Genomic DNA, 14984 nt, shown 5'->3' on the forward strand with positions numbered 1-14984 from the left:
AGTGAATGGAGCTTGCAGTGGAAGAGCCAAACAGCTGCAGTGAGAGCAGCTCGGGCCTTTTTTCTCTCCCAAACTCCCCTCACCGTGATTTCCAAGAAGTGCAAAGTGAGGCTGGTTTGTTGCACAACATGCAGCATTCTCTCTCTCTCTAACACATGCACACATGCACGCACTGAGAGGCTGCACAGGAGGTGAACAGGTAGGAGAGAGCAAGAGCCCCCCTAATGGTCAGATCCTGTTTATCTGCTCCAGTTGAGTGTCCACCCACACGGAGGAACTGTCTTGTTGCAGCCAGCTTATCGCGTGGTGAATAATGCAACACGTTTTATTTATGTTTTGTAGATGAATGAGTTGGTTTGGGACTTTCCTGAGAGCAGAAGTCGGTTTCTGTTGTCATTCATTGACGTCGGTACAAAGCAGAAAACTGCACATGTGCAGTCGCACGAAAAGTGGATGTAGGCCCAGTTAAGATCTCGTCTTTGATTTAAAATTACATCCACTTGGTCACCTTTCAGCTGAGAGATGATTGGGTGATCGCTCTGCAGCTTTTCTCAGTAGGTGAATATATTGACTGACGTCTGCACGATGACAAGTCATTATAACATCTGCTCAAAGCTTCTGACATCTTGGACCTGACAAATATTTCTCCTTTAGTGTGAAACAGTAAACATCAAAACAGTAAAAACTAGTCTCAGACCGATCATTTAAATAAAATTCAAACAAAGAACAAAACAAATTAAAAAGATGTGTCGTTTCTCTGACTTTCTGTGGATTAGTAACAATACTAATAGATAAATACGCTCTCGTAGTACATTTGTAAATGATTAAACTTGTGATTAAAAACTCCACTGAGGTTTGCAAGAACCCTTCGGCTGATCACAGAGCACACAGCGTTATCGCCACAGGCTAAAGACGGAAAAGTTGGCAGCATTGTTAACGGGGGCACATTTTGCTGGCTGGCTGGCCAGGTCGCGCCCCCAGGTGTGTGTGTGTGTGTGTGTGTGTGTGTGTGTGTGTCTATGGTTGCGCTGAGCGAGTGTTTTCGCCTCATGCTGCAGAGGTGCGCTGTGTATTTGCAGTTTATGCATCAAAAGCTGTTCCTTTAGCTACGTTTTCAGACAAAATTCTGAGAGTTATTTGCAGAAAGTGAAGTTAAGAAAACAGATTTTGGAAATGTTGGAAAGTGCGGCTGTTTCTGATTCTGCCATTGGTTGGCTCTTTCTTCTTCATTTTCTTCTTGGCTTTTTACATGCTGTGTCACATATGTGATTAGATTAAAACAGATTACAAAATGTGATCTTTTATAGACAGATGAAATTACCGAGCTGTGTATAAAAGAGTTAAAAATAGCTCCACCAACTACTATGGTAAAAATCTGTTTAGACATGAATACACTAGGAAATGATGAGAAAAAATACATTTTAATATGAAACAAAAGGACTCCTAAAGGCCTTTTACCTAGAATACATTTTGTTTATTCACCTTTGTACACTAGGTTAATATAGATCAGTAATAAGTCAACTATAGCAATTATGTAGACCTTTGAAAAAAATTTTATTTTTTATAATTTACTTTGTCGCACATCATAGTACGCTGGTTATCTTTGGGTTTTCATAATTGTTACGGCTCTGATTTCTATTGAAAGCAAATTCTCATACCGGAGATGTTGGAGCCAACAAACATTTTGACTCGAACAGACAAAATACTGCTTAAATACAGAACTGAATAGAGTTCAGAGGTGCTTATTGAATTTTCTGACCTGCTATGTAAACAGAAGAATCCAGCGTTTTCTCATGGGTTTATATTCTGTTTGTTGCAGGAGTGCATATGCACGCATGCAAGAAATTATTGAAAAATATCTATAAAATAAATGTGTACGCTTTGCAGCATAATTTATGGTTGGTTATCACACAGTCTATTTTCATGAACTATATTTCATCATTATTCATCACAATGTTGCGTTTATTGGTACTAAATATTACTTGCTATCAATAGCCTCATAATTTATGTTGTGATATTTCAAGAAAATTAGTAGTAATGCCATTTATGACGATATAGAGGTAACTGAAGCGTACAGGAACCAACAGTTATTAGTGCAAACTAAGTTAAAGGGAATTTTCAACCAGCTACTGTCATTGATGATAAAGCAACTTTCAGCTGCTCCCTTATTTTTTTTTAAGGGGTCGTCACAGCAGACACATCAGTATGATAAACTACCTAATTCAGAGTGTGAATCTATCAATGTGCCAGCAGCAGAAAAAGTAGCACAAAGCACCCTGGGTTAGGGCTGTTCGATATAACGATATATATCGGATGACGATATAAAAACATCTATCGTTTCATTTTACGCTATCGTTTGTTTCGTGGTGTCGCAGAATAAACTGTTTACGGCAATATTTTTTCACCGTTTTGATGGTCACTGTAGTGGCTATATTAATTTCTTAAAGTTCTCTCTTTCTCTTATATTTAATATAACCACACTACTGACGGACAAGCGCCTGTTTTTATGCGTTGTCGTTAGCAACAACGACGGTAAAACCATCGCATGTCCGCTTGTTTATTTTCCACATAAATCTTTCAGAATAAAGCTGAAGATCCTGTTGAGACTTTAAAAAAAAAACTGAATCACATGAAAGAGTATGCAGAGTGTTTACGGATGAGAAGCAACAAAGAGCCGTCAGGTGCTAAAAAATAAACCTTAGACTCAAACGTTAGAACAGGCTCTTCCCCGCAGCACGCCATGTAATAAATACTCACAAAGAAAACGGCGGCCGTTACAACTTATGTCTAAAAATGCATCATTTAATGCATCGGTTAAAACACTTGACTCCAGGTACACGATGCCCAGCTGGAAACACTTCACGCAAGTCGAGCTGCCCGAGAGTCACAGAATTTACAGAAAATGTTAAATCTTTGTGATTTATATCGTTATCGGGATGATAGATGTTTTATATCGGGATATGAGATTTTGGTCATATCGCACAGCCCTACCCTGGGTAGTGTTTTCTCTGGACATTTTAAGTAAAAGTAGAAAGCAACTGCTTACTAAAGTAACTCTGGAGCTGCACAGTATTGCCAGATAATAAAATTGAAAGTTTTTATACTTTCCACCTGAGATGTTGTATCTTGGGCCGAGTTTTTAACCAGTTGCTTTTTGACCTCCCATATAACTTCAGGTGTTCAGTAGTTTCCATCCACAGCTTGTTCTTCCTGTCATATGAGTTCAACTCAAGCTAAATATTATACCAGTATTATTGTGGATGGTTTGATATGGCACAGCCCTATTCCATGTGTTGGGTTGATACATTTTAGTAATGCCACACTGTTTCTTTAAAACTTTCAGTTCCCTTTCCACTTTATTCCGCAGCTGTTCCAGACCTTTTACCAGAGCAACATAAGTTAGTGTCAGCAGAAAATAAAGTGAATTTTAACACATGCCATCTGTGTACAATATGAGGAGTTAAAAGGGCCCAGTGCTGAACCTTGTGGAACCCCAGAAGTGAACCGGAGTCAGTGTTATTCATTTGTACATACTGATATGTATCATCAAGGTAACTATGTTACCATTTCTCTTTAGTTTCCATTAGTAATATGTGAACTACACTCATATGCAATGTATGTTCCTCTATGCTTTTAATGAATAACAAATACAGGCCTAAAATGAGACTCAAAGAGAACAGCAAGGCCTACCTGGAGCCCACATTACCACAGCAAATGTCTCCCCTCTCACTAAACACTGAAAGATTTACTGTAAAATGTAAGGACGTGGCTCCGGATGGGATTTAAATTACAGCGAGAGCGGCAGCTTCGCAGGAAAACAGGAGGTAATTTCAGCTGTAATTATTACCTGGGAGGTGCTCAGAAATTGCTCACATATGCATTCTAGACTGGATTCAAATGATCAGGTAAATATTCAAATGTTTCATCTCCTCAAGAGAAGCGACTCGTGTTCTTAAATGTTGCGGCGCAGGAGGGTCAGTCAAATTTTTTAAGAAAAACTAACGTTGACAGAAGTGTAACTGAAGAAGAGAATGTGATGAGGTTTGAGCCGCCTCTCCTTCTGTTCTGACATGGCTAAAAGTCTTGCTGCTGCTTCTACTCGAATGTTGCCCAACAAGGTTTTTACCCTGACTGCTGTGCACTGTGCACAGTGACGGCCCTCCCAGCTCGTGTCCCGCCTGCAGCCCCGGCCGGCCCTCGCACCCCTTGCACAAACGTCCCGTTTGTCATGCAAATGGAGGCTGCATTTTCAGCTGCACAGATACTAAATTTGCTGTTTCGACGGACTGATTGTTGGTCTGCTTCCAGTTCTGTAGTGGCTTTTTTTCCCCTCTTGCAGTTACAGTAGAGTTGTTCAGAGCATTGTTCAGATGATCCACTGAATCCGGACAACAAATCATTCCTTTTTATTCCAGCCCTGTTGTGTAGAGAATAATGAGATATTCCAGAGTGTGTGTGCTGTGCAGAAAATGTCTCAATGGCAGCAGGCTTTGAGATTTTCTTGCTGAGGCGAGATGAGAATGAGGGCGAGGATCTCATTACACAGCTCTGCACTGTAAGATAGTGAAGGCAAATAAACTGAGTGCAGATGGATGCAGATGTTAATGTACTCCTTGTAATTGCTGCATGTTTACCCGTGGGCTTTTTGACTCCAACCTGCAGCTCTTCTGTCTGTGCTGCTAAATTTAGAATTGCCTGAAAAATATATGAAGATTGATGATCAGTCCTCCTGCTTACATGCCAGCTCCATAAAACACTGAGCACCATGCATTTGAAATCATCCTTTCGCCCCTTCAGTGGGGCGATGTGTGACTGTCTGGATTTGAATGCCGAACGTCTGCCTGAAGACAATTTAATTATTCTCCAGCATTTCACTCCTCATTTAGACGGCAATGTAGAAAAGTGGTTTTACTGGCAGCTATTTTCTCTGCCTAGAATTTAAAATCTGTATAAATTGTATGAGTTCAGTCTGAAGGTACTCTTCATGCTGACATTACCCAGCAGTCAACAGCTTTTACCCATTTATTTTTTTAAGCACTTGTGTGTTCCACTTGTGTTGAATAAAACAACCCATCACCGGTTGCAGTTAGCACCTCGGCAGTGGACGGACAAAAAGGACAATTTCAGCCGGGTTATGTTTGGTTACATGTTTGTGCACATACAGAAAGAAAATACATTTTTTTGGTGGCTGGATTTAACAGAACATTTAGGTAATCACAGTTATAACATGTTTCTCCTTTGCTCATTTGGTTCTTTTTGCATGTTTAATCATCAAATCATCATATTTTACGGAGGACAGTCTCAACCTTCAGCTACTGACCCCAAACTGTCCCAGTGTGAGTTCATTAATGTCTCTCATGTTTTGTTCACCGTGCACTGTAACAGCTAGATTTCTCAATGAGAGTACTACCTGCAGATGGCTGCAATTTTAACGACGCGGTTTAAAATGGGTTGTTTAGCCTTGATTTTGTTGTGGCTCGGTGTGTTTATAATTATAATGGACTGCCCTTTACAGTACTGTTTTAAATGTACAATTAACTTTTCTTTTTCTCTAATTTGTGCACGTGTGTGTGTGTGTGATTGGATGTAAAGACATAATGAACAGACTCTCATGTCCTCTGCCTTTGATCCTTGTTTTTCTTTTCTTTTTTGAATTGATGAGTAACTAAATGTAACCAGTTCCATCAGAGTTGTTTGCCTGTTCATTCCACATGTTCTGGCTCCAGCCGTGGATCGAATTTTGACTTGGGATGGACGAATACATTTCCTTGGCATCACAGGGCAAAGTTTGATATTTTCATATTGTTATTGATGGCTCCAGGGCCATCAATGTAACTGACTAATCAGGTTTTCATTCTGTCACAGCTTGGCGCCTTGGGAGTGATAAAGATGCACATGGCAGAAATGTGTCTACAGGTGTGTCGGCTACAAAGAAAGGCCAACCTGAAAAGTATTTTAATCCATAGTTAATGTGGCAAAACCTAACCAAAAACTGACTGACAGCAATGAATAACTTCAGATTTACTCCCAGAGTTTGTCACTGATTTGACCCCCCATGGTCTTCTCTTTATGTGGCTTCTCTTTATCTCAACACATTACACGTCCTATTTTAGCATTTTCCCTCAATTTGCAAAGCTTTAACATCAAAACATTGTGATCGGTCAGTTGCAGGAGCAACACAAACAGCCATATGTAATCTAAAACAGGTCAAAGATGTTAATTTCGGTTTATCTTACAAGGATGCTTAATGCAAGGACACGGTCTCCCATATTAACTGTATGGATGCAGAAATTATAGTTCATGCCGCATCGGTGACTCAGTCTTTTTAAGTGTTTTGGAGGTGAAGGCCTATTTGTTGACCATCATGAGTACAAGAGGCAGTCAACACGCTTCCCCGCTGGTGGGTACATTATTAAAATAGCCGTATTTGTCATGTAGCCTGTCAGACTTGAGTCACTTTGGAATTGCTATAAAAAATGTAACTGCTTTGACTTTGTCACTAAACTGTTGTAAATAATTATTCAGCTTTGGATTGATTTATTAATTCTGAAAAGTGCTTGATTAAAAAAAGCTGGGCTGTAGATCAGTAAAAGGATTCAAACCTCATGTTATTTACATTTTTAGACAGTATCTCAAGGGAGGGGCAGTGTTTTACATAATATTTTAGTCCCTAGACTGAATTTGAAGGTGGAAAAAAGCAAGCACTTCGAGAAATTGTGATTTTTTTTCTGTGGCTATTTTGAATGCTTGCTTATACGTTTGTCATTACTGGTTTGAAAAATAGCCCAGTAATTAATTACTGAATATCTATCAACATGCACATTTATTTTTCAGAGAAAGGTTGGTTTTGCCCCTGGATTGTCCAGGATGTTGGTCCCGAACTATGTCAGTAATTTATCTATTTTTTGATATACGTTGAATTCATGTCGTCTGTAGTTGTTCACGTGAAAATATTCTCCAACTTGTTGAGTAACAAATTAAAAAATAGCACTAGGAAGATGCCAGTCATCCAGGTCATGGTAATCTAATGAGCTTGGAAAGAAAAGCGACTGAACTAATTTAAGTTTCTTAAAGATGCTTCACCTCTCATACAATCCACCTACGATCCAGTTTTGAGATCCTTCCCAGGCGCCTTAACGCCCGCTCACATCTTGCCTCAGTTGATCTCAATAGGTCACATGATGGGGTGAGGCAAGGTCTCACAATGGTTTCACCTGAAATCTTGGCTGATAATGACTCACACCGTTTTTCACACCTTGACTTGTGTGATGGGGCACATGATCGATAGTGGGTCAACGGCCCATTAAAGGGACAAAGAAGCTTCTCGGATGAGAGGTGAAAAGTCCTCAACAGACTTGAAGTCCACTCGCTTTTCTTTCCAGTCGTCTAAGAGAAGCTTTAAATGGTTTTTATCTAAACTTGTGATGCTAGTTTAACCCCATGGGACAACTCTATTGGCAAACCAATCAGTTAGCCAGCCAAGTAGACACAAAACGAAGTGTTTAAGCCAGCAAGATCTTTGATATCCCCACGTATTTAAGCCTTTAGGTGCTTGGGAGGCCTTGCAGTCTTGTTCTCAGGTATTTGACCTGGTTTCAGCCTGTTGAAACAGCATTTGTGCTCTGAAGTGACCTGAAGTCGACACCCCGCTTTCTGCGAATCATTCAGGTTGAGCTGAGTGCAAAGGAAGTGTAGCAGGAGCCAGTGACGACATGATTCCCAAAGGAGGTTCCAACAGCTGTAACCTAAAGGAGCTGCAATCTTTGGAAGTGTAGAGTATCTCACAAACTGCCAGAGCGGTCGGAGTGGGGACAAACAGCCGAGGGGCTCTGGCTGGAGTTATTTTCAAACCAGCTACCAGCCGCCCTCCCCTCTGTGTTGCTGTCTTTTACTGTCCTTGTGTCAGTATTTGTTGTTTGCTGCCTCCCTCCCTCTGTGATTGATCTCTCTTCCTCTGGCTCTGTGGAATTCCATTGAGGAACTCTTGGGATTGTTGGAATTCCAGCCGGAGTGCATGTGTGGGTTAGCAGCTGGCACCGTGCGTTCCCCCCGTCATCCGGGCTCATTAGCCCTCAGGCCCTCACACATTGAGGCTTTCTGCATGCACTCTGCCTCTGTTTCTGCAGCACTGTCTTTCCTGCAAACATTCTTCTCTGCTTTATTTCCTTTTTTCTTGCTCTCAAACTGTCATGCATGACATGCAAGGCTGGTTGCATGCTCATGCTGGGTGGGGCAGAAACTGGAAGCATTGTCTCCCTCGGCTCTTCTCTTGTCACCGTCACTTCTTGAGAAGGAGATAATTGCGTGTGTTATATCTAATTACTCACCTTCCTTGTTCTCGCCGGTTTCAGTGGGAACAAGGAGTGTCTCCGTGCAGGCGCTCATCTCCTGCGGCCTCCCTCTGGCATTTCACTGCATACTTGAGCTCATGTGCTGCAAATCACCGGGAATGATATGTACTGCTGTTTTTAATTAACCCACACTGCCACTACCACAGTGTTCAAGTTTGATATTGAGCTCAGCAAGAATAAAAGAAGGAGTTGTGCATGTCAGTTATGTAATATAATCTGAAGAAAGAATAGTTTTAGCTTGCTCACTATACTTCCTTGTATGCTTTGAAATGCCTTTTTATGCAAGTACTTTACTGACGGGCAGTCTTGAGTTATAAGCACTTTAGTTTATCGTGCTATGCTATGTTATAATTCCACCCCACTACCTATCAAACTGAAATATAGTAGTTTGCACAAGTCGGCACCAAAGTCAATGAATTACCAGGACTCTCTGCATCAAAGCAGGAAGAAAGTAGCTAAATGGAAAGACTGTGCTCACACTCTTTCTCTTTGAGGCGTTCAGATCTGATAAGTTTGAGTTGTTTCCTCCTTTCAATCCAAATTCTGTATTACAGTTTGCACGCTGGCTTTTAAGCCTTTAACTTTCCCTTAACATGGATTTTTGGTTTAGCTTTACATTGTCTGTCTGGCTACAACCTAAGTGGTAGCTCTCGCTTTGCAGCAATTTGTTCTTTAACCTGGAATAAAATGGACTGTATGTATAAAGTTTTTGCTTGCTTGAGTGCTAAAGTTTTCTAGTGTGTGTAAAAGGTCTGCATAGTTAGAAAGCCCAAAGTCCACTGCAAAGCGAGCTGTTTTATAGGAAATGCTGCTTGCTTGGCTCGCCTTCGGATGTGAACCAAATAAGCTCTTTATTTTTCATTGCAATATCCAGTGTAAAAAAATCTTTAGTTTTAGGAGGTAGCACAGTTAATGTGTGTAATGTTAGCATTATCGTTAACTGTCTGCATGAATGCCAAAGCTGTGTGGAGTATGTGTAAACTTTAAAATCTGATCTGAAGCCAGTGAACACTGACCTGTTGAGGGCTACTTTGTAGTGCAACCTAAACTTAGCTAGCATTGGCTAGCAGAGACTTTAGCTGTCATGATGCAGGTAATTTGGGAAATGCTAACAACGCTGCATGAAAATATTGTGTACCATGGAACGTAGCGTTTTCTTTGTGTTAGCATTTCTTTTTTGTGTTACCATTTGAAAACTGTTAGGTAGCCTGTACTCATAGAATCTGGGGTTACGTTACATAACCAAGATATCAAGGCGTGGCCCTTAAACGATGGGGTATAAAAAGTTGCAGTGTGAGGAAAAGCGTCTGAATCTCTTCTGGTAGATGTAAATTTAAACGAGAGACCTGCCAATGAGCAGGTCCCTCATTTAAATTCATTTCCCTCATTTGTCCTTTTACTTAAAGAGCGTAGCAAAAATTTTGAAATTGCTGATTGCCAATTTTTGGCACTATAAAATCCTTACTTGAAGCATAATTTAAGGATGTGGTCTTGTATTTTGTTACAAAGCCGAGCTTGTGCATTTTCCTTCCAGCCACAGAGATTACATAATGCTCTGCCCCTCCAACCCTCCACCACCTCCTCTCGGCTTCTTTCCTACACCTCTGTTTGCTCCTCTCTTCTTGTCATTTCTCATCAGAGTTGCAGCAGATTTTGAGCTGTGCAGCCCTCACATTTGCAGTAGGTGCAAATGTGCATCTAAAGCGCTGCTTTAGATGCACATTTGCACCTACTGCCCTTATTGTTCATGTTGGCCCTGCTGCATGTTGCCACTGATTTTGCTGGAATATGCCATGCATGTTAATATTCCCGCAAAGGTGTGGAGAATAACGCTGTCTCCTGGCTTTGAGGAACATGTTGCCTCTTGTCTCATGATCTCCTTGCTGCTGTAAGGCAGAAGCATTTTTCACTTGTGGAGGAAAAAGGATGCTGTCGCTTCAGTGTGATCACACAGTGAAGCTTTTGTCCTGACACTGAGGTCAATCATCTGACAAACTTCCAGGTCTGCTTAATGCCTACAACAGTGCTAATCTTTCCTTTCTCTTAATGTGGAACTTGTCGTTACTTCCGCTACAGAGGTTGTGTTTTTATTTGTTTGTTACCAGGTTACCTTTTAAATCCAATTCAAGTTACATCAGGCTGAGAAGCACGGATGAGTTGTTGTTATTCCCGGTTCTTGTTCTCACCTATAGAGAATATTATGTTAAAAAGTGCTCTTGGCCTTTTTCGCAAAAGTTAAATATGAACTCATTACTTCTGTTCTGCTGTGGTTTCTTTGACTGTGTTTAGTGCTTAAACTGATTGTTTATCACGTTGCATCTTTTTTGAATAGTGATAGAATCCACCCATTTCTCCTAAAGGGAAACACTAGTGTTGTGTATGATCGTATCTTTTCTTCCTGTCAGTTTTAAATTTGCATTCACAAATCTTTTGCAAGTAATAATAATTAAAAACAGCGTTAAACTATTGAAATGAAATGGTCCATGTCCTGTCAGCTTTCATTGTTTGTGTTGCACTCAGTGTGAAGTTACTGTAACAGCAGGAAGTGGAGTTTTTGTAGTCATTCCAGTCAGCTAGCGAGAAGCATTTGTGGCAAATTAGCAGTCATGCTTTGGCGTCTCAAATCTCTCCATCATATAAATATCACTTTATCTCCTTAAATATCTTTTGGCCTTGTCCAGGCAGCACTCTCTTTGAATGCTGTTTTAGTATGCCAGCTGATGTTAAAATGGAGAAAAAACAGTGGCAGTTGTCAAGTGGATGGTTTGATTCATTCATGCTTTAATGCTGTAATTTTTTTTTTTTGTAGTTTCTTTACGATATACTGCGCTAAACATTGTGTATTCCGGTAAAATGTAGACATGGAGGGATCTTTGGATCTTTATCAATGGACTGATGTGTTAAAGCAAGTCAAAGAGAAATTACATGTTTATTTTTATGGTGCTGTGAGCGGAGAGCAAAAGCCGGTAAATCTGAGCTTCTATAAAAGGACTGAATTTGTGAATATGCTTCATTAATTGATGTATTTGTTACATTATAACAGGAATAAATTTAGGATTTTCCTCTGTTGTATTTTTATCTGTTCCTCCTTTCTGAGCACAGTTTATTAAGATCTCAGTCATACAGGCCTAGAGACTGGTTGGTGACCTCCTGGAAACCGGTAGTTTTTTAGGAAAAAAAGTGTATTTCCTGACTGGCTGGTGATTGGTTCCTGGAGGTTTCTGGCTGTTGCCCGGTGAAATCACCACAAATCTCAGTGTGATTCGTTTGGTTGCCTACCATTTGTGTAGAAGATGTCAACGCGTCTGGAAACACTCGCCATTTACTCCCTGAGATGTAGTGAAACTTTAAAGTTGGAAGGGTAGAATCTTCCCCGTCAAAGGAAAAGTTGTGCTAATATTGTAACATATTTACAAAGGTGGAACTTTTACTTTTAAGGCAAACATTCTTCTTTTTCAGTTTGCATCAAACTTTTCAGGTGCAGTACAGGTGTTTGAGCATTTGCAGACAGGTTGCTGTCCATTTGTTAACAACCAAAGTTAGCATAATGACGTTTTCAATGTGACACTGTATGTCTTCTTGCAACCAATTTCACACTAGCAATTGACTGGTAGACTGGTTGTTTCCAGATTGTTGGCACGAGGTCTCTAGGAGTGTGATTGACACTTAACCTATTCTACAATAGCTTGTGCTATATAACCATATCCATAATAACCATCTGGTCTCTGTTAGAAATACTATAACTACAGTCCCTCCCCCCCACTGGGAGCATCTTTGGCGTTTGGTGCTCTTGGTATCTTGCCTGTGCTATGTTTCTTATCAGGTGAATAAACTAAGGCATGTTTTACAATATATCCAGTAAATGCAGTCCTCTCTATTTCAGGCAGTGTTTTGCTGCCAAGGAGGAAGGCTAAGATTAGCCAGGTAGCTGCTGTGATAAGCATCAACGGATGCAGACAAGTTTAGCTAACATAAACCAGAATAAAAGTGTTTTATCTAATGAAGCCTGTTAGACTGAATGACGATTTAGGCTACTATTTGATTCCTGGGTCAAATTTGGGTCAAATACCCTCCTAAGCTGTCTTTCTTCTATCTGATATTAAGGTAATGTGCACGCTATCCCATTAAATAAAATACTTTTGTGAAGGGAAGAAATCCCCTAATTTATTCCAAGGCTTATCTGGTAACTTGCTTAGCCATTATCCATTTGCTTAATCGTTATGAACTACCCATTAGCTGTTTCTGCATCTTAGCTAAGTTGCAGTTAGCACACTATTTATATCTTACTTGCTAACATATCACAAACAAAATAATATATGGGGGAATGGTAGCTGACTAGCTTCCCAAAACTCTGATACTTATCTCGGTGTAATATGAAACAGTTCATAGACAAAGCAGAGATTTGAAGCTAACATTTGGAGTGGCTGCTAAGGGAACGGTTAGCCAGCTAGCTGTAGTTTTGGCTATACAGTTATTATACTGGTACAGTTCAACTTTGTTGTTATTTTGCTGATACTCAGGTGTACAGTATCTACACTGGTCTGTCTGCTGTTGGAGATATACATTAGATACAGAGGAATATAATAGCAGAGGATACTAGCGTTATACTACACTGCAGTTCACTTCACAACACCATTGATAAGAATTGTTTATGGGGATTGTGCAACATTCCTGTAATTATCTATGCAAGTATTTGGGGGAAAAGGGGGATTTGTTTAGTTGCTAATGTGATAAACCACTTTAATGAAACATAATTGTCTCCTGGTGTGCTAAAAGCTACTGAAACATACTGGCTGTTTTTTTTTTTCAGGAGTGGAACTCATTTGAAGCTTTTAACCAAGAATTCTTTGACTAATACCTAAAATTCCTGCCAGGAATGAAGTATTTCCTGAATCCGCCTTGGCTGCCAGAGACCCACCAGACTTGTTAACACACATTGAAAACATACTTAAGTATGTCTCTACAAGGCTGTTGCTTAAGTGTGTTGTGCAGACTCCGTGCAGGTGTCGTCTCTATGAGTGTTTTCTGGTCTTCAGCGTGAGTTGTTAGCACAGTGCTGGTTTCCAGTTGCTATTGTTGTCTGTGTAAATGCACGTAGGAGGGGCTCAAAGTGACATTTTGGTGTAACAAAGCATCTTTGGAAAGTGGAGACCAGGAGGCCGGCAGCAAGAGGCCACCGGTGGAGGGCCGCATAGCACAGCGGCATCACACCCTGTTAGGAAAAAATGTGGGCACACAGGAGTGTGTTTGTGTGTTTGATCTGACTTAAGCTTTTTCATTTATTAGTTTTTTAAATTACAGATCCGCTCACAGCCACTTGTGTGTGTGTTTTATCTCAGGATAGCAATGTGAGAAATCCAAGTAATTCCTCTGGCAGTGCTCGTCAGCTTTTTGAAGAGCCACACCTTGAGTTTTCCTTTAAATAACATGTCACGACATCAAAGGGCAGCAGACTCTGTGGTTTCCTTAAATGTTACCTTTGAGCGCGCATCAGCTGCTCGAAGCATCGCATGCTTTTCCATCCATTCACAGGGAAGTACGCAAGCAGATCCAACATGACTGCCTGGCTGCAAAAGCTGTGGTTTGATTACCCTTTGACAAGCAGCCTTCATGCTTTTGTGTCCTCATAAATTTATTAATGACAATTTTTTGCAATACATTTGAATGAGTTCTGTCTCTGCCGAGTTATAGACACAGAAAAACTACAGCTTCACTCACTTTCTTAATTGTTCAGTCTGTTGTTGTCTCTGAGGGCCTAAAGGAACATGTTCAAATTTAGGATCTGAAGTTTGTATTTTAAGATTGGGGTTGAATTTTGCCCCTAAATGTGGGCGATAAGCAGCAGCAGTGTATTCTGAGCAATGTTTAAATTAAGCACATACATTATACCATATGTAAAATTTGGCAGGCCCTTATGATAAGAATCATCAGTAAAAGGTGGTTTTTTTAGGTTTATCTGTAAACATCATTGTCAGGTTTGAAACTTGTTTAAAAGGGCATATTATGGGCCATGTGATATGGCAGTGATAAATCACAAGACGGTGAACTCAGACCGCTCTTCTTTTCCTGTTTCAGCCACTGTTTACTTTCATTTTCACTTGCTTGTCTGCTTTTGCTTTCACTAACAGCTGAGTTTGGTTTTGGGGCCAAAACTCACGGGTCAACTTTCAGAAGAGGTTGTGGTTTGAGTTAAATGTGTCCATTCACAACATGAAGAACGGTTAACCCGTGTGTCAGAATATCACGCTGAGCAGATTTGCCTATGCATCTAATAGTGCTGCAGCGGGGCCTGCAGATCGGCAGCTGTGTTTGACTCTGTGGGAATGAGAGCGGGTCATTTTGTGGCTGAATGAGCACCGTGGCCACTTTTCTGTGATAGTTTGACTGTTTAAGAAACCTTAACCAGTCCGTGCATGTCTCATTCACATATGACTTTCAACATGCCAGAAGTGTGAACGCGTGGAGATGACTGTGTCTTTGGGAGCTGCACAGTGTTGCTTTCTGACCGCAGCCACTTACAATAAAATGTGCTAACTTTGTCATTAGACTATTAATAAGAACTTCAGCACTCGCTGTTATGCATATAGCACGTGGCTTTCTTCAGCATTTCGGATACACATGTGGGTGTAAACC

At 40.5% G+C, this 14984-nt stretch overlaps 1 protein-coding gene across 2 annotated transcripts in view; it reads left to right on the top strand.

The window, feature by feature from the left end:
- map2k6 (mitogen-activated protein kinase kinase 6) overlaps positions 1 to 14984 on the top strand; it is a 44160-nt gene that overhangs the window by 1113 nt on the left and 28063 nt on the right. The gene's annotated exons all lie outside the window — the stretch shown is intronic.

The sequence above is a fragment of the Pelmatolapia mariae genome, linkage group LG8 (assembly GCF_036321145.2).
Source record: "Pelmatolapia mariae isolate MD_Pm_ZW linkage group LG8, Pm_UMD_F_2, whole genome shotgun sequence".
NCBI classification, from domain to species: domain Eukaryota; kingdom Metazoa; phylum Chordata; class Actinopteri; order Cichliformes; family Cichlidae; genus Pelmatolapia; species Pelmatolapia mariae.